Source organism: Pongo abelii, chromosome 18 (genome assembly GCF_028885655.2).
Source record: "Pongo abelii isolate AG06213 chromosome 18, NHGRI_mPonAbe1-v2.0_pri, whole genome shotgun sequence".
NCBI lineage: Eukaryota > Metazoa > Chordata > Mammalia > Primates > Hominidae > Pongo > Pongo abelii.
In genome coordinates, this window is record NC_072003.2 from 80892068 (window position 1) to 80911011 (window position 18944).

Below are 18944 nucleotides of genomic sequence, written 5' to 3' on the forward strand. Positions count from 1 at the left end.
TGGGCATATGGTTGATGCTTGAAAAATGGCAGCTGGTTGTGTCTATCCTCTGATTTTGAAGATACACATCAGGCTTGGAAATGTCGGCCCTGAACTCTTTTTTTTTTTGAAATGGAATCTTGCTGTGTTGCCCAGGCTGGAGTGCAGTGGTGTGGTCTCGGCTAACTGCAACCTCTGCCCCCTAGGTTCAAGTAATTTCCTGTCCCAGCTTCCTGAGTAGCGGGGATTACAAGCTCATACCACCACACCCACACCTGGCTAATTTTTATATTTTTAGTAGAGACGGGGTTTCACCATGTTGGCCAGGCTGGTCTCGGACTCCTGGCCTCAGTTGATCTGCCTGCCTTGGCCTCCCAAAGTGCTGGGATTACAGGCGTGAGCCACCGCGCCCAGCCTGAATTCTTAAGGTGTAGATACAAGGCATGGTGTGGACTGTGCATCCAGGTCCCCTCCTTTCCCACTGAAGGCAGTGGGTGCCCTCCCTGTGTGAAGGCAGCTGGGCTGTCGTCATCAGAACTCAGAACTCCTTGCTCCTGCATGTAAGGCTCAGGGATCTTATAATATTTAAAAATGCAGCAGCTTAAACACAGCAGAAGCTTGTTTTTTTCTCTCATATAAAGGAAATCTAGGGTCTAAGTCATGTTAGGATTGCCGTGGCTGGCCTGTGGCTTTGAGGGCCTAGGGTCCCTCCATGTGGCTGCTCTTTCGTTCTTAGCACCTTGCCTCATGGGCCAAGAGAGGCTCAAGTTCCTGCCATTTTGCCTACCTTCCAGATAGTGGGAAATGGGATCTTACCATTTCATTTGCATTCCAGTTAGCAGAAAGTGGGAGTGGCAGGGGAGTGGAAAAAGACTTCTGCCCTGTTAAGGAGACTTCTGCTTTCACCTTACTGGCTAGACCGTCATGTGGCATCCCCGGCTGCAAGAGCATCTGGGAAATGTAAGTGGGAGTCATGAATCCCACCCCGCAGCAGGATTTTATTACTGAGAAGGGAGAGGAGGCCAGAATAGGATGTTGGCATGGGCCACGCTAGCCATCTCTGCCACTGCCCCTCCCCTCCACCCCAGAAAGTATCCCAGGGCCAGTCTCCACTTCACTCTTGGGAAGGCGAAGGCTGGTCAGGGAGACACATTGCGTGGACATTCCCTCAAGCTTCCAGAACAGGCCATCCTTTGGAAGCCCCTCACATGTAGCAGAGTGGAAGGAAGCAAGGCTTTTACAGGGGCAGAGGGAGTGGTAAGGTATCAGCCAGCCGTAGAGTAGAACAGGGAGCCGACAGTTCTGCATGGCGCCAGCAGCTCCTGGGAAGGGGTTGTAGGGCAGAGATTTTGGTTTCCTGTATGGAGAGGAGCAGCCTGCCGGAGAAGATAGTGAGCTCCCTGAGAAAGCAGGTATGCAAGCAAAGGTCAGATGGACATGTGTCGGTCAGGGAGGCCACCGAGTGCGTTCTAGATCCAGAAAGCACATTCGTGGAATTCCATTGAGGAATTACGGAAGGGATCTCATGCAGGGATGGTGAATGCACAGACCATGTGTGGTCCCCTCCACCCTCCAACCCTTGCTGGTCCTCCTGGTGCCCTGCAGAGCCACAGCCACCCCACAGCCTTCCGGTGGGAAGAAGTTGGCACTTGAGATAAACCCATTTGCTTTTCCCACGTGAATTCAGTTCTCTTGTTCCTATAGGTGTGGACGTTGAGGGCCAGCCTGGAAGCGCCATACCCAGAGGCACTCCGGGAGGGGAGCAGGAGACCCAGGGCTCCGGGGTTCAGGTCCCTCTGTCACACGCTGCCCTTCTTCTGGGTCTTTTTCCCCACCTCCCAGCCAGAAATTGCCTCCTGGAGCCAGCCCAGCCTCGTCTTGTTCGTTGGAGCTCAGTTGGAGACCCGTCCTCACCCGAAGCAGGGTGAGAGGACAACACCTGACACCTTTAAGTCTGGGCTTTGCTGGACGCCCAGGAGAAGCCGGGCCCGCAGGCACTCGAGCGGGAAGTGAAAGTGCGCACCAGCTCTTTAGTTCTGCTATTGACCGGACAGGGTTTTTCCTGGGGGGAGGGGGAAGGAGCTGCTGTGTTTTCTTTGCTTAATCTGGCCTTGCCCCACAGAGAAAACACATGCATAGCCTCCATCCTGTTTGTAAAGAGGGCGGTCAGCTACTCGAAGTTGCTGGCCTGGAAAAACTGGGAAGATGTCATCTCCTGTGGCAAGGAGGTGGGGGCTACAGGCAGCTGAGGTGGGCAATGAATGTCTTGAGGGACTGTCAGCATGTGACCTTTTTTTAAATGGTGATAAAATACACATAACATAAAATGGGCCATTTTAACCATTTTTAAGTGTGCAGTTCATTGAGTACATTCACATTGTTGCACAACCATCACCCCCATCCATCTCCAGAACTTTCTCTTCTTCTCAAACTGAAACTGCCCCCATTAAATGTTAACTCCTAGTCCCCCTCTCCCAGCCCCTGGCAGCCACCATTCTCTTTTCATTTTCTATGAATTTGACTCCTTTAGGGACCACATATGAATGGGTTAATATAGGATTTGTCTTTTTCGTGTCTGGGTTATTATTATTATTATTTTGCTTTTTTTATTGAGGTGAGATTTACATAACATAAAATCAACCATTTTAAAGTGAAGAATTCAGTGATATTTAGCCACTACCACCTCTGTCTAGTTCCAAAACATCGTCACCCCAGAAGGAAACCCTGTACCCGTTAGCAGTCACTCTTTCCCCCTACCCCCAGCTCTTGAAAACCAACATATGATTTTAAATTTGATTTGCATTTGCATATATTAGGCACTCTACAAGTGTGTGCTGAATGAATGAAAGAAAATCCTGGCCAGCTGGAAATAATGATGAAAGTTTGGATTTCTTGAGTGCCTACTTTGTGCCATGTCCACATAAGCATGTGTGGTTCTCAGCCCTGGCCACACGATGGGATCACCTGGGGATCTTCGTAACCCCCAAAACCCAGGCTCCACCCCAGAGATGCTGATGGCTTTGGTCTGGGGGAGGTCTGGGCCATAGCCTTTTCTGAGCGATTCTAACATGAGAGTGAGCGGTAGGCAGTATTTCCTTGGGTCATAGCAGTCCTTTGGGGTAGGTAATATTATCTCTATTTTATGGATAGGGAAACAGGTTAGAGAGGTCAGGTAACTTACCCAAGCTCTCTCAGCTTCAAATCTCCATCTGAGGCCAGGCGTGGTGGCTCACGCCTGTAATCCCAGCACTTTGGGAGGCCGAGGTGGGCAGATCACCTGAGGTCAGGAGTTTGAGACCAGTCTGGCTAGCGTGGTGAAACCCCATCTCTACTAAAAATAAAAAAATTAGCCAGGCGTGGTGACACACACCTGTAATCCTAGCTACTCAGGAGGCTGAGGCATGAGAATCGCTTGAACCCGAGAGGCAGAGGCTGCAGTGAGCCAAGATCATGCCACTGCACTTCGGCCTGGGCGACAGAGTGAGACTATCTCAAAAAATAATAATAAAATCTCCATCTGAGTCCAAAGCCCTGACCCCTTCTGCTGCTCCAGCCTCCCTCTGTTGTTTTGCAGGTGATTTTGGAAGGGGCACCCGTTGCTACTTATGTGTTTGCTATGGGGTAAAATAATTAAAAACTATCTAATTGGGATTTATGGGGTGCCAACTGTATGCCAGACACTGATTCACCTTCTCTCATTTTACTTTTACAGCCGCCTTGTGCAAGGGGACTGTTATGATGACATCAGTTTCCCCAACATTGTTGGGAAAGGACGGGGGTGGTTTGCCTCACTCATCGTGGAGGGAGTCTCCCCTTGGCCTTCCTGGTGGGGACTCAGCTGAAGCAGAGTGGGAGAGAAGGCTGTGTGTGATGTCAGGGTGAGGTCCAAAGTTGAGGCTGAATGCAGTGTTTTTGCAGGGTGGCTTTGGCATCGGTGAGACCTGCTCTGCCCAGTTTGAACTAGTGGTGGGCCATTGAATGGAGCTGGGGAAGCCGTGCACACCTCAGGGCTTTGGCCCGGCTGTCTCCCTCAACTGCACACGGTTTGTCCCTCCTGTTTGCGTTTGAGATTTTTGATGGCTGTGGGACTCATCATTTATTCAACAAATATTGTTGAGACCTGATAGCTGGGCACCGTCTGGGGCTCTTAGGAATATGTGGTGATGAGACAGGCACAGTCTCCATTGTCCTGATGGTCTGGCAGATGGTACGGATTGTAGTGTCACCCTTGTCTGAGCGTGCCAGGCCCTGTCTCTGCATGAGCTCCCTCATTCCAGCCTCATGGCAGGTGTACAGGTGAGGACCTTGAGTGACTATGTGTAGCAGATGAGGACAGGGCTGCTCAGGAAGGCTGGGAAGCTTTCCCAACGTTACACAGCTTGGGAGAAGCGGAGACTGAAATTGAATGTGAGCTGATGGCTTCAGAGCTTGACTAAGTAACACTGACAGATAATTATGAAAGAGGAAGTCCAGGGAGCATCTGCGTGGGATGGGGCCATGCCAGTGCCAGAGCAGCTCCCAGAGGGTGCTGTTTCAGCTGAGGGCTTGGGGGGATGGGTACACTAGTTTCCTGTGGCTGCTATGACAAATGACCACAGGCTTTGTGGCTTAAAGCAACACAAAGTTATCATGTTACAGTTCTGGAGGTCAGAAGTCCAAAGTGAGTCTCGTAGGGCCTAAAGTCGAGGTGTTGTGGTCTTTCTGGAAGCATAAGGGAAGGGTCTGTTGCCTTTTCCGTTATCTAGAGGCTGCTCGCATTCCTTCCCTCGTGGCAGCATCACTCCAACCTCTGCTTCAGTCTTCACATCTCCTCTGGCTCTGGCCCTCCTGCCTCCCTCTTTTTTTTTTTTTTTTTTTTAAGAGGGAATCTCGCTCTGTCACCCAGGCTGGAGTGCAGTGCGCAGTCTTGGCTCACTGCAACCTCTGCCCCCCGGGTTCAAGTGATTCTCGTGCCTCAGCCTCCTGAGTAGCTGGGATTATAGGTGTGCGCCACCACACCTAGCTAATTTTTGTATTTTTAGTAGAGACAGGGTTTCACCATGTTGGCCAGGGTGGTTTTGAACTACTGACCGCAAGTGATCCACCCTCCTTGGCCTCCCAAAGTGCTGGGATTACAGGCATGAGCCACCAGTCCTGTCCCTGCCGCCTCTTATAAGGACCCTGTGGTTACACTGGGCCCACCAGATCATCCAGGGAAACCTTCCGTCTCACGAACCTCAGCTTAAGCAACTCTAAGAGTCCCTTTGCCATGCCACATAGTCACAGGTTGGAGGCAGTAGGATGATTAGGGCCATTATTGTGTCTATCATAGCAGGGGAGAGTGAGGCTGGTGGACAGGGAGTCTAAGGCCTGGAGGTGAGTGGGTGCTTGGCTTTGGAGGGGTGCTGGGCGCCTGAGTACCTGGAGGACGAGCTCCTGGAGGGGAGGGTGAGACAGCGGAGGGCCTTTTAAGTCATAGGGCAGACTGGGAGTTGGTCACCTGCTAAGTAGCTCCTGGAGAGAGGACCTCTGATCCCACTTGAGCCTGGTGGACGTGTGTGTCCCAGGAGGACGGTGTGTGTTGGGGAAGCGCCTGCCCCTCCCCCACCTAGGAGCATCCCTTTCACAGTGACAGGAAGAGGGAGAGCTGGGAGCATAATGTGCTTTGGGCAGGAAATGCAGGCTGCATCTTACCATTGCTGGAGAAGATGACAAACCCAGGCTTCGGAGTCACTGGGGCTGGGTTTGAATCCAGGCTCCACCACATCCTAAGCTGAGCCCGTTCCCAACTGTAAAATGGGGGTGAGATAGGGCCTGACTCACAGGGTCAGCCCTGGGGTCAGTGAGGCAAGTCATGGGATGCTGTTGGTGCACACGGGTGTGCCTGCTTGCTCGTCCGTTCAGTAGATGGCGGTGGCGCGCCCACTGTGCACCAGGCACCATTGCAGGCACGGAGCAAAGGAGGCATCATCCTGGCCTACTTGGAGCCCCCATTCTACTGGAGGAGAGGAAAGTAACACGGAAATATAGAATCTTGTCTGCTGCCACTAAGTGCTGTGGAGGAAACCATCAGACGAGGGAGGACAGGTGTATTGGATGAATGGGGAGGGTGTGGCGTGTGTGTGTGGTGGCATTTGGAATAGGGTGACCAAAGAAAATCTGGATGAGAGGTGACACTTGAGCAGGTTTGAAAAAGATAAGGGAGGAAGCTATGCATGTGCAAAGGCCGTGGGGCAGGGGCTAAAGCAGGTAAAGCAGCCATCCACAGCATGTGCAAAGGCCCTGGGGCAGGAATTTACCTGTTTTTTTTCTAGGAATGCAAGGAGGTAAATGTGGTTGGAGCAGAATGTGCCTTGAGGAGGGTGGCAGGAGGTGAGCTCTGTGAGTCACTAGTGGGGTCAGATGGTGTAGGGCCTTGTAAGAACTTTGGCCTTAACTCTGAGGGAGAGGAGAGAGCTGTGTCTGCTCTAATACGTTCAGGAAAGTGGCAGCTCTGAAAACCGAAGTGCCTGCTGGCTTGCCTCTCTCTCTCCCTCCCCCAACCTCTTCCTCTTCCTCTCCCTGACCCTCCCCCAGCTGCCCACTGTTTTGTGGGGATTGATTGGGCCCATTGAGGCCTGCTGCCTGGAGTAGCAGCCTTGCCCAACGTCCAGTCTGGGGACCTTTCTCGGCCATCCCCTCCTCCAGCTATCCTCAGGGTTGGTCACTTATGGCTTTTGCTATTTATGTAGCACAGCGGTTTATAAACTCTGCTTCTAGAATTTCGCAACCCGTCCTGCAGCATGTTATCTGTCCAGGCAGATAGTGGCGATCTTTATCCAAATCAAAGGACTGAAATTAAGGGGATGGAATTGTCTGCATTTTATGTTTTCCACCCAACATATTTTGTCATAAACTGGGAACTTGTGTAAGGTGGCATCCAGTTTAGTTCAATCCTGTATGTAATCATTTCAAGCTTAATAAATTAGTTAATATTTGTTAAACACCTACTGTGTCTTGGGGTTTCTGCAGATGTGATTCATTGGCGAACAAACCAGATAGCGTTTTTGCCAAGTCACCAAGATAGTTTCAGGTATCCTTGGCCATCATCTTTTTTCACCAACTCCAGGTCAGCTCAGGGGCCCACCAGGTGGAAGTCGCCCTTCCCTGGCGGACCTCGCCCGTTCCCATTCCTTCTGGCAAAGTCAGATTTGGTGAAAAGGCTGCAGCAGCTGGGTGGAGTTCCACTTGCCAGCCTGAGGAAGGGTTCTGGGAGGCACGGGAAGCCAAAACCGCCTGTGAAGGAGGCCTGGTGCAGCTCAGCAAGCCCTGGCTCTGGCCGAGGTTTGGGATGTGTGGCTGCCATGGCAACCCGCCTCCCTGACGCACCGAACGAAGAGTGTTGCAGGTTGGGCTCCATTTTGGCTCTAATGGAGAACGATTACCTGGCTGCAAAACCAACCTCCCCGCCCAGTACAAGCATCTCCTCTTCCCCCTTGGGCCATGAGGGTGGGGGACTTGAGGCAGGAGTGGGTTTTTGTAGTGGGGTCATTGGGTAATCATCTCCGGCTCTCTGCTGCAGTTGGTGCACACAGACCCGGCTAGTTTAAGGCCATTGATGGGACTCCTGTAGACGCTAAGCGATGGAAACATTGTGCGCATGCAATACTTGGTGTGCTCTGGATGGGGCTGGAAGATGCCAGGTGGGCTTCTGAAACAAGTGTGGGGTTCACTCTACCTTTGATCCTTGCCTGCCCAGGTGTCCTCATTCATTTAACTCTTGGCTTCCTTATTCCTCTGTCCTTTTCCCCCTCCTAGGAGTGGGCTCTGCTCAGATATACCCTCTTCCCTGCCTCTTTCCCTCCCTCCCCTCATGCCTTCCTCCTGCCCCTGAAAACCTCTTTTTTTTTCTGTCCAAGGCTTTCTTGGGTGAGTTTAGAGCCGCAGTTTCCAACTTGAGCTGCGCATTGGAATTACTTGAGGAGCTTAAAAAAATGTCCTGATGCCTGACTCCACCCCCAGAGGTTGAGATTCATTTGCTGTGTATGGGACTCAGACGTCTTATTTTTTATTCCGACATTATTTACTTGAATAGATGTGGAGTATTCTATTGCATATGTATACCAGAATGTATTAAGCTAGTTTCCTGTTGATGGACATTTAAGTTGTTCCTAAATTTTCCTACTATAATATGTTCTGCATCCGTCTCCTTGTGAGCTCATATCTGTCAAGAAATACTGCAAACGACTTTGAAATGGGTGGAGAAAGATTCCTGGGTGTGTTGTCTAGCTCACTCATCCGAGCTATTTCCACCTTTCGTTTTCTTTGAGCTATTTTACAATTCTAATTGTGGAAAGCTGATAATAATGCAAGTGGTTCTGGTTCATGAAAATGCAAACCAGCTGTGCCTGTGGACTGCTGGACGTCCCAGCTTGTAGACACTCCCCAGGTGATTCTACAGTGTGGCCTGGGTGGAGAATTCCCATTCGGAAGACTGGAGGTAATTTCTTACCACAGCCCTTCTGATGTCCCTCCCGACTCAGTGGGAGCTGATGGCCTATTTATTTAGCTCTATGTTTAGGCAGCCCGTGGAAATAACAATAAGAGCTAACATTGACTGAGCACTTATAATATGCCAGATCCTTTTTTGAGAATTTTAGGTGTTATTTAGTTATGTGAGTACAATTTTTCGTAGACAGGGAACAACCTGATGAAATAGGTAGTCTTATTATTCCCAAATGCAGAAGGGGAAGCTGAGGCAAAAGAGCTTGCTGGAGGTGGTATTGCTAATGAATGATAGAGCTGGGGTGGCACCACGTGGCCTGCTTGGACCACCATACTGTAGAGCTGGGAGTACCCAGCTCTCCCCTGGATTCTGCCACTTCCCCGAATGAGTCACTCAGGCGCTGTGAGTGTGTCATGGGACCGATGATTGTAAGCTCCCAGACCTACTGCGGAGGGTTGAGGGGTTGGGCGTGAGAGCCTGGCACCCGGCCTGACAGGCAGAGAGGGGCTCCCAAAGGCCACACGCAAGGCCATCACTCTGTTCTTGGCATGTTGGTTTGCACGTTCGTTGCCTGCTGGCCAGAGCGAGCTGGTGTGTCAGACTCACGTGAACGGGCTTAGGGGAAGAAAGGGAGGCTTTTCCATCGCAGCCAGGCTTTCTCAGAGATACTCAGGTTCCTAAGAAGTGGCTGTGAGATCTGGAGTTGATGGACTTAATTCAGAGACAAACATGTGTGCTCTGTGTTCAGGGCCTTGCATCTGTTTCGTCCACTAGGCCTCAGAGCAGCCCTGGGAGGTAGATATGATCACGCCCATTTGACCGATGTGGAAACCAAGGATCATCCATTTGTTCTTGGGTTTCTTTTCTAATTCACCTCATACATCCTAGGCCCTGAGATGCAGTGGCAACTAGGAAATTGCACTTCGGGTCCTCGCTGGCGTTCATTCAGGAGGGATGCCCAGGGCCGGGCCACTTTGCACTTGAGTGCACACAGTGACTCTCCAAGCAGACCGCCGAGTCCCTCCAGTCCCACAGAGTTTCCGGGTGTCCTCAGCCACAGGAGGTGAGGCTGGAGTGGGCCGGCCCATTGCCCGGTCCCCAGAGAGAGCCAGACTCCCCAGGAACTAATTTCTTAAGAGAACTTGAAGGCTCTTAACTCCCTAAGCGAATCCAGCTGTGCCTAGTGGCCGGCACTGTTGCAGATGTCCTGGCCAAAGCCAGCTTGGTTTGGAAGCCCGGCCCCAACAGCCGCCAAGCCTGGAAATGAAGTAAATGAGTGAGTTGTTCTTGGCCATTTTCCCCTCATCTCAACCCAGCTCAAATCAAACTGGAGCTCTGACCTCAGGCATCACACATTCCATACTCCCCGGCCTCCTGGGGTTCAAAGGCGCACGGCAGGCGATAACCGCACTGGGCGTTGAGCGCTGTGAGGGAAGCTTCTGGAAGGAGCGTGGGACTGGGGTGGGGGCAGCTGGCGCAGCTTCGTTTCTCTGGACACCAGGCCTCGGAGAAACAGAAGGGGACGCCTGCTGGGCTGTGCTTGGCCTCTGGTCACGGGGGCCCCTGAGAACCAGAACAGGCCCTGCAGGGGTGAGGCTTCTAGTGAACCGGGGGTGGGGGTGGGGGCTACTTTGGGGTGCCCCCTCCCCACCCTCCCGTGCCTCCTGAGCCTCACTGCTCTACCTGGGAGCCCCAGCATGACTTCTTGAGAAATGGTGGCCTCTGCTAAGCAAGGCTGTCCTGGGCAGTCGCGGTGAGCTGGCACCTGGATTCCTGAGGTCCTGGGGAACCCGCTTCAAACCTGGGTGGTCAGGGCCGAGTGGGGCTCTGACTGCTCCACTCCCGAGGCTCCAGACCAAACCACACAGCCCCTGAGGGTGAATCACTTTGAAGTGAGGGGTTCCGGGCCTGTGGCCTGCCAAGCGGGCCGGCTTGGCGGGAATGGGCAGGCTGGGCAGCATGGCCCGCGTGGCTTCCAGGCAGCTCCTCCTCTCCCAAGGCGAAGGAAGACAGAGCCAGAGCGCAAGGCTCTGGGCTTTGTGGTCAGAGAGCGGGTGAGTTCAGATGTCTTTTCCTAGCTCTGTGACACTGGGCAAGTCACCTAACCACTCTGAGCCTCAGCTTGCTTTATCTGCAAACTGTGGCTTCCTTGCACCACTCTCACAGGGTCTGTGTGAGGATTAAAGGAAAAAAGCCATGCAAAGTGTTTGGTTGGTGCCTGGCACAGAGTAAAGGCTCAAGAGCTGTGGTGCCAGAGAGCAGCTTCAGGGGGCTTAGCCCAGCAGCATCTCGGAGCCATCCCCTATCAACAAACAAAAAGGATGTTCCGGCTCTGCAAACACGGTTACTAGACAATCTTCGAATGCCTCTTCTTGCATGGAATGACTGCTCTCGGCTTCTGCTCTTTGCAACCTGGAGATGCCATTGGGATGCCCTGGCAGCCTCACATCTTACTTTAATTGTTATTTTATTTTATTTTTATTTATTGTTGTTTTGTTGTTTATTGTTGTTGGCAAGACGCCATTTGCATAGTAAACTGAGAGTATTATTATTATTTTTTATTGGCTGCATGACCTTAGCATACTAAAGATGAGTACATTGTTATTGTTGCTATGGTTCTGACTAGCTCCGTGACCGTAGCACACTGAAGCTGAGAGAGTGTGACGGTAGGGGGTTAAGGGCTCAAATTCCAGAGTCAGTCTGCATGGGTTTTAAATTCCCCTTCCTCCACTTCCTCCACTTCCTAGTGGGTGACCTTGGGTCACCCGCTGAGAGTCTCTGTGCCTCAGTTTCCCTGTCTCTAAACTGGGCATAATAGTGTCTACCTCACTGGGTTGCAGGGAGGATTAAATGAGTAATACGTATGAAGTGCTTAGAACTGGGCCCGATGCACAGAGGGAGTGTGCTGTTAGCCATCATTGTAGTCATCTACTCATTCCATCTGCAAGTTTTGATTGTTGGCCTCCTCTGTGTCTGGTTCTCCCCGAAACAGTGGAGATATGCGTCTCCTGGGACTGCTATAAGGGTGACATGCCAGTTCCTTCCCCCATCCCCTCTCTGTGTGCCCCTTCTCCTTGGTGGCGCTCCTGGGCAGTCATCAGCTTTCTTGCTTTACCCCAGCACCAGGGAGGCTCCTGTGACTTTCAGGAGATCCTTGGGAGGGCACAGAACCTCTGTATTCCTCTTCGGGAACTCTCCCCCCAGCTCCTGGCTCTTCGCTGTTCTGCAGGCCCAGTGTGATCTGGAAGACGGGGAGAGAATAATTTCTGGCAGAGCGATGTAGTTGCCACTGTAGAATCAGATGTGAGCCACTGTCATTGATGCTGGACTTTGCTTCCTGACTCTGGCGGGCACTGGGAGAGATGGCCTTTCAGTCCTCCCTGTGAGTTTCATTCATGCTTCATTCTTTCATTCGTTTTTTTTTTTTTCATTCAGTCTCTTCCCGTTCTTTCTGCTTTCATTCATTCTATTCGTTCATTCTTTTGTTATTCATTCATTTTTCAGTTTGATCGTCTGCTTTGTCCTGTCCATATTCTCAGGCACAGGAGATGCAGCCATGAAGGCCCAGCTGTTCCAAGGCCTTGGGGGGCTCACGTCCCTAGCTGGTGGCATGAGGAAAGGTGGGCAAGGAGGGGTACGATGTGCCCATACAGATGCTGATGGTGCACTCGGAGGCTGACTTGAGGGGTGAGGGAGGGCTTCCTGGAGGAGGTGACTTCTATGTGCACAGGAGAGGAGGAGCTGGAGTTGGTGGGTGAAGAGGGGAGGTAGTGCTTGTTCCCCACAGAGGGGGACTTTACCTGCAGAGGCTCCAGGTCCTGAGGAAAGGAGTGGGCTTCCAGACCCACAATACACTGGTACTTTTCTCTCCCCGGTAGTCAGAGCGTATTATTCAGGTACATCATTTGGCTGCAGGGGCTTGGGTGAGAGACCAGCAGGAGAGGTCTCCTTTGTGAGTCCCTCTTTCCAAAAGTGCCACTGTACCCGGAGGTCTGGAAGACTTTACAAGTGTGTGACTTTGCAGAGTGCAGGAACCCAACATACCCTGTCACCAAACAGACCCACGAGGCCGCCATTCTCCCAGGACGCAGCCGTGGGACGGCCTTGGCTCCTGCTTCTGGTTTTATGGAGCCCCCCTCCCTTCTCTGTGAAACGGCACTGCCAAGGCTAGTTCAGGCAGGGGGAGAGAGCTGATCTGCGATGTGTGCGAAGTGCCCAGCGAAGGGCCCTTCACTGCAGGGGAGGTTTTGGCAAATGCCCACTCTGGCAGGAGGAGGCACAGGGGAAGGAGAGTCTTGGGAACTTCCCCAGCTCTCCAGTGCTAGGAATTTGACCTCTTCTAGGGGTTCAGAATCCAGTGATGTCCTGAAATCTGCAGTTTCTGCTGCAGAAAGACAGTTTTTCGTGTGTTTCCGGCCACCGGGATTCTTGATATCTTCTCCGTACCAGCCTTTGGACTGGTGCCCTTTGGGTCCCTGGGGAGTGAGAGGGGAAGTGAGAGAGGGCAAGAGACCTGTGGACATGCCTGCATGCCTGTGCCAGAGGCCTGCAGTGTCCCAAGGAGCCTGACATCCCTCAGGGACTGTAAGAGGTTAGGTGTAGCTAAAGTTTCCTGTTCCTCTCTGACAGAGTCATCACTACTAATTAGTAGTTAATTCATTCGTTTTCTGTGCTCTTACTGTGTGCAAGGAATACAGCATCACAGTGAATGATGTTTCTGTTCTCATGGTCAGGAGAGCCCAGTGCCGAGGCCTGGTGCTATTGTAACAAACCAGCATACAAATGCTTAGCATGGATCGGGCGTGGTGGCTCATGCCTGTAATCCCAGCACTTTGAGAGGCCAAGGTGGGGAGATTGCTTGAGCTCAGGAGCTCGAGACCAGCCTGGCCAACATGGTGAAACCCTATCTCTACTAAAAATACAAAAATTAGCTGGGTGTGGCGGTGTGTGCCTGTAATCCCAGCTACTCGGGAGACTGAGGCAGGAGAATTGCTTGAACCTGAGAGGTGGAGGTTGCAGTGAGCTGGGATTATACCATCGCACTCTAGCCTGGGCGACAGAGGGAGACTGTCTCCAAAATGAAAAACCAAATGCCTAGCATGTCGGGGGGAATCAGGGCCCTGAAGAAGACAAGACCCACACAGGGTAAGGGGAGCAGGTGTTTGTGGCGTGGCCAGTCCTCTACCAGGCTAACACTTGATGTGAAACGTGAAGGAGGGAGCCACCCTGGGGTGTCTGGGTAGAACATTCCAGACAAGGAGAGCAAATGCACAGGCCCCAAGGAGGATATGGCGGCATAGGGAGCACTTGAGATGGGGCAGGCATCGAACTGGGTGCAGAATACACACTTTCTCCTTTTATCCAGTGATCCTAAGAGGTTCCCCTGTGTCATTCCAGTTTTTCTCCTGGCTGTGTGGAGGCTCCAAGGGGTCCAGCCTGCACACAGTGGAGGGGTCGAGATTTGAACTGGTGACTGCTTGACTGTGTAGTCTTGGCTCTTGGGCTGCGCGGGCTGAGCTGAGAGACTGGGGTAGAGGTTTTGTGGTAGGTGCCTGTTCCTGATCCATGTGGGGTCTGGCCATTGCCCTTGTAGGCATTATCCTCGTGAGGGCTCAGGAACGGTGTCACCCATCACAGGGCAATGGCTCCAGAGATGTCTAGGGGTCTGGAGTGCCAGTGTCTGGGGTTGGCCTCACAAGAGCTGGGTGAGGACAGGGCTGAGCCAGCCCTTGCCTTTTGAGTCCCGTCTCTATCACCGTATGGCTGTGTGAGACTCTGGGGAAGTCACACCCTTTCTGATTCCTCGTTTTCTTGGTAAAAATGGGGTTAGTAAAACTCCCTGTCCTGCTTCCTTACGGAGATTTTGTGAGGCTCAGGGAAGATTATGTGTGGGAAAGCCCTCTGTTGGCTCCAAAGCCCTGGACACGAGAATTCTGATTTTCCTTTATTTAGTTGCAAAAACAGTATCAGTGGAACATGGAAGATAATTTAAAAGAAGATGAAAAAAACCTCTTCATAGAATTCACCCAAGTATGGAAATCCTACCTTACCCAAGTATACACCAGCTGGATGGGTTTGGATGTATTTTCAGATAAATTCCTCACTTGGCGAACTGTTGCCGCTTGACGTCCCCAACTCCAGAATCACATGGATCTGGATCATTTGGCACCCTTCCCTGTCTGAACTCGGGAGCTGGATGGATTTGGCTACTAAGGATTACTTGTATCGATTTTCCACTTATTCCTCTTGGTCTTGGCCCATCTGTACACGTATTTTTATGTCATTACAGGCAACAGTGAACATGCTGGTTTCTTTCCATTTTCTCCTCTACCGTCATCAGCGGAGATGATGTTTTACCCAGTCTTTGCCGTGATGGAAACTTTTTAGTGGCCACGTGATCATCTTTTGTGTCACACCATTTTTCATGAAACCATCTCCCTTTGGTTTGATACTAAGGCCGTTTCCTGCTTTTCTTCCTCAATTGAGTGTGCTACAGTGAATATCTGCGTGCCTGTAGCATTTTTATCCTTTCTTTTTGATGATGAAAGATCATTTGGAAAAATTCCCAGGAGGGAGATTAGTTGGCCACAGGGGTATGAACATTTTGATGGCTTTGGATATCGATGAGGCTCTCTTGCTTTCCCGCAGAGTGGAGCCCATCTGTAATGCCATCCACAGGGCGCAAGTGTCCTTATTTTCACACTGCCATGTCCTCTCCGGGTGTCATTGTTTTTCATTTTTTTCTTAAATTAACTTCATGTGTTGAAAATGGTGCAGTGTTCAGTGTTATTAGTCAACAGCTGGCTTCGAGACACATGCCTGAGTGCCTTCAGCTCCTGGCTGAGTCCTCTGTCCCTCTGTCTGTGGCCACTCGGCCATGAGCACCTCTGTTAGCGATGAAGATGAAAAAGTGTCCCTTCTGCCCAGGCTCCCCCTTCCTCCTCTGGCTGCAGAGCACGGAGGGGTTTCATTGGCATCGCGGTGGCCGGGAGCGAGTGTGCTGGCCGGCTGGGCCTTGCTAGCAGGGCCGGGCCTTGCTGGCCAGGCCAGGCTATGCAGGCCCTCGAGAGGGCCTGGGGACAAAGGCGCCTTGGGAGGAGGAGGCAAAACGGGAGGGAAGGGAGGGCCCTGGAGAAAAAGGGGGGAAGAGAAACAAAGACAAAGCCTGGCAAAAATAGACCACGGAAATGGCAGGCAGCCGGGATAAGGAGGACAAGAGGCAGGATGTGGAAGAGGAGGGGAAGCGGAAGTTGTCGTGGGGGGTGGGGGAGAAATGGGGAGGAAAGGGAGAGTGGGTTACGGGGAGCTGTGTGAGGTGGGGGTACGTGGGAGAGAGAGACCCAGAAAGACAGACACACAGAGAGAAGGGAGCGGCCTAGGAGGAGGGCCTGTGAACGAGAAGATGAAGATGCCCCTTTAGTAGGAGGGCATTGCTCCCTGCGCCCCTGGAAGGGGCTCTGGGCTGGAAAGGACCAGAATGCAGGGAGGAGCCGCCGGCGGGGGTCACTGGAAGCTTGAGTCGGGGGAAGCTGCAGGTTGGAGCTGGGAGACCCGAGTTCCTGCCCCTCCAGGGTCTTGTACGTCCTCACAGAGGACCTAGGGCCATGATCCTGGTCCCGGCACACAGACACTTCAGGGGTGATGGAGCCACCACACCGAATTCTCCTCCAGGGCCCTCCTCCAGCATCAGAGTGCAGTCTGAGGGCAGCAGTGGGAGCTGGACTGGGGCCATCTGTGCAAGGGGTTATTGTGTCCGGGTGCACAGGCCGGAGCTCTGGGGTCACTCACCCTCTGCGTTACCTGTTACCAGTCGTTACGTGTCATTACCTGTTGTCTGGACTATAAAATGCAGATGGGAATGCCGCCCACTTCCTCGGGTCTTTGTGAGGATTAAACGAAGTACGAAATATAAAGCACTTGGAGTGGGGCACGAAGTGTGTACCGTGTGACCCAAGGGGCTGTCCTCTTTATGGTGACAATGACAAGGGCATCAGGACAGCAGCCAGCGTGGCGCAAGCTGCCCGGTCCCAGCCTTGTTGAATCTTCCGGCAGTGTGGCGAGTTAGGTCTGCTCGTTCCCACTCTCCGCATGGGAAAACTGAGCTTCACAGTAAATATAAACACCAACAGTAATAACAATGGCAGCAACAAACTGCCGAATATGAGGGCCTAACATACACGAAGCAACACGCACGTCGCAGAAGCCACAGCTGAGGAGACCAGCGCTCAAAGGGGCGAGTCACCTGCTGGCTCGCACAGCAGCCGGCGCCAGGATTGCAGGTGACCCACGTGGCTTCAGGGCCCAGGCCTGCCCTGTGACTCACACGGCCTATCACCCGCCGTTTCATGTTTCAGGCCTCGCCTGTACACTGGTGCTTCTCAGGAAGTCTTAGGGAAGATGACTTATTTATTAGCTGTTTTTTAAAAATCTCTTAATTAAAAAAACAACCAGCGTGAGTATGTGGAAATGTGATTCACCATGTGATCGGGGAGGTCAGAGCCAGAGTCCCTGGCTCAAAGGTAACACCCCCGTCCACCTGGATGAAGAATGTTCCGGAAGCTTCCCTCCAGGCACGGTCCTTGCCTGCTGAGCAGTCACCGGGGGAATCGGGGGCAGTTACTGGGGCCTCAGACTGTGGGAGCTGCCTCTTCCTGGGTCTCCAGCCGTGATTTCAGACTCGTCTTTCATCCTTCCCCTCTCAGTTGCCAGCCCAGTGCTGGAGGGACGCAGGGCAGAGCCCAGCCAGCTGCAGGTGTTTCCAGGCGTGTGCTGGGAACAGAGCAGATGCGGAGCTGAAGCTTTCCCCAGAACCGGCCTTTATTGACGCAGAGGGTGGGAAAGAAGCCACGTGGCTGTGCTGGGAGAGGGTGGGTCTCCTTATAGCCTGGACCTGGGAAGGGCTTTCTCTAGAACTCTCCAGGGACGGCCAGACAGCTCCCCTTCCACCTTGGGGTGGAAGCGGAACAGGACACACTCCCCTCAGGAAGCACGGTATCAAAGAGGATCAGGAGGAGCCCCAGCCGGCTCCCATTCTGAGGAGGCACCTGTGGGCATGGGGGACCCTCGGGGCCGCCCCCCGATGGCTCCGCTGATGCTTAAGGTCACACAGCAGGACATGGTAGCTGGGTTCAAACTCAGGTCAGGCCAACTGCAAAGCCTGTGCTCTTTTGACTCCTGGGTGGACACTGCCCAGGTGCCCTTGGGTAACTGATACCCTTGTCCCCAAACAACTCTGAATCTCTTTTCATCATGAATATTATTAATAACAATAAATAATAATAACTGTCATTTATCAAGAGTCCCTAGATGCCAGGTGCTTTCTCATTCAGCCTGCCAAGGAAGCCCATGAGTTGGGCACCAGTATCCCACTTTACAGATGAGGTCATTGAGGTACAGAGCAGCTATGTAACTAGCCATGGATCATAGAGCTAGTGTTGGAGATGGGACCCACACACAATTTTGATGACGAAACCTTGCACTCGGGGACTGTAAGGCTTTGGGCACGTTAGGTGACCTCTCTGAACTTCAGTTTTCTCTTCTGTAAAATGGACCCCATGTGCTGTCTGTGCCATAGGTTTGCATATGTGAATTAATGACTGTGGAGTACCTGGCACTCAGTGTTAGCTCTCACCGTCATCATCATCATTACTGTAGCATAGGGTTTCTCAGTGGAACAGACACTGATGGTCAGAGTGGACCTCTCAGCCTGGGGGAAGCAGAGGATGAACCCTCTGGGGCGGGGCCCTGGGCAGGCTGGTTCAGTGATAAGCAGGAGCCAGGCGACCCACAGGCTCCTTGGATGGGCTGGGCGTGCATGGCACAACCACGTGAGAACAACAAACCAAGCCGGCCGGGCTGCCGCTCTGTTTCCTGCGAGGAGGGAAGTTGCAGATCTCCGCCCTGGCGTCCGGGGAAGGATGGGACAGGCTGCTGAGGGTACAGTCCTGTGTGGGGAATGACTCTGTCCAGCTTGAGGTCTGTGCCTAAAACCTCTCCTGCTGCTGCTGGTCACAGGCCAATGAAATTCACAGACCCACTTCTCAGAGGGTGGACAGGTGTGTCTGCTAATCTGAGAGACCCCAGGCCCCTTCTCTTTTTACGTTTGTGGGAGGAATGGCTGAGACCCCAAAGCTGTGGGCTGCTGCCCTTTGGAGGACTTGAGACATTGTGAGAGCTGTCACCTCCTCCTGGAAGCCCCTGCCTGCTGTGGTCAGCCACGGCCACTCACCCTCCTGGGGCATCTGCTGGCCTCCCTCAGTGACTTGGCTGTTGGCTGTCATTTTCTTTCCACCTCATTCCCCCAACTAGACAGGAAGCTGTCAGTCCTCAGCCTCCTTATCTGTAAAATGCAGTTTGCGAGATAATCCCCAGCTCCCCCAGCTCCGAGACTTGCAGGGGCAGAGAAAGAGGCCATAAAGCTGGCAGGGGCGCAAAGGAAGCAAGGCGTTGTTCCAGGGAAGGGAGAGCAAGTGAGCCAGGGACCGAGGGTGGGGCTTTGAAG

General features: G+C 52.6%; 1 protein-coding gene across 2 annotated transcripts in view; it reads left to right on the forward strand.

The window, feature by feature from the left end:
* CMIP (c-Maf inducing protein) overlaps positions 1-18944 on the forward strand; it is a 271934-nt gene that overhangs the window by 32337 nt on the left and 220653 nt on the right. The window lies entirely within an intron of this gene.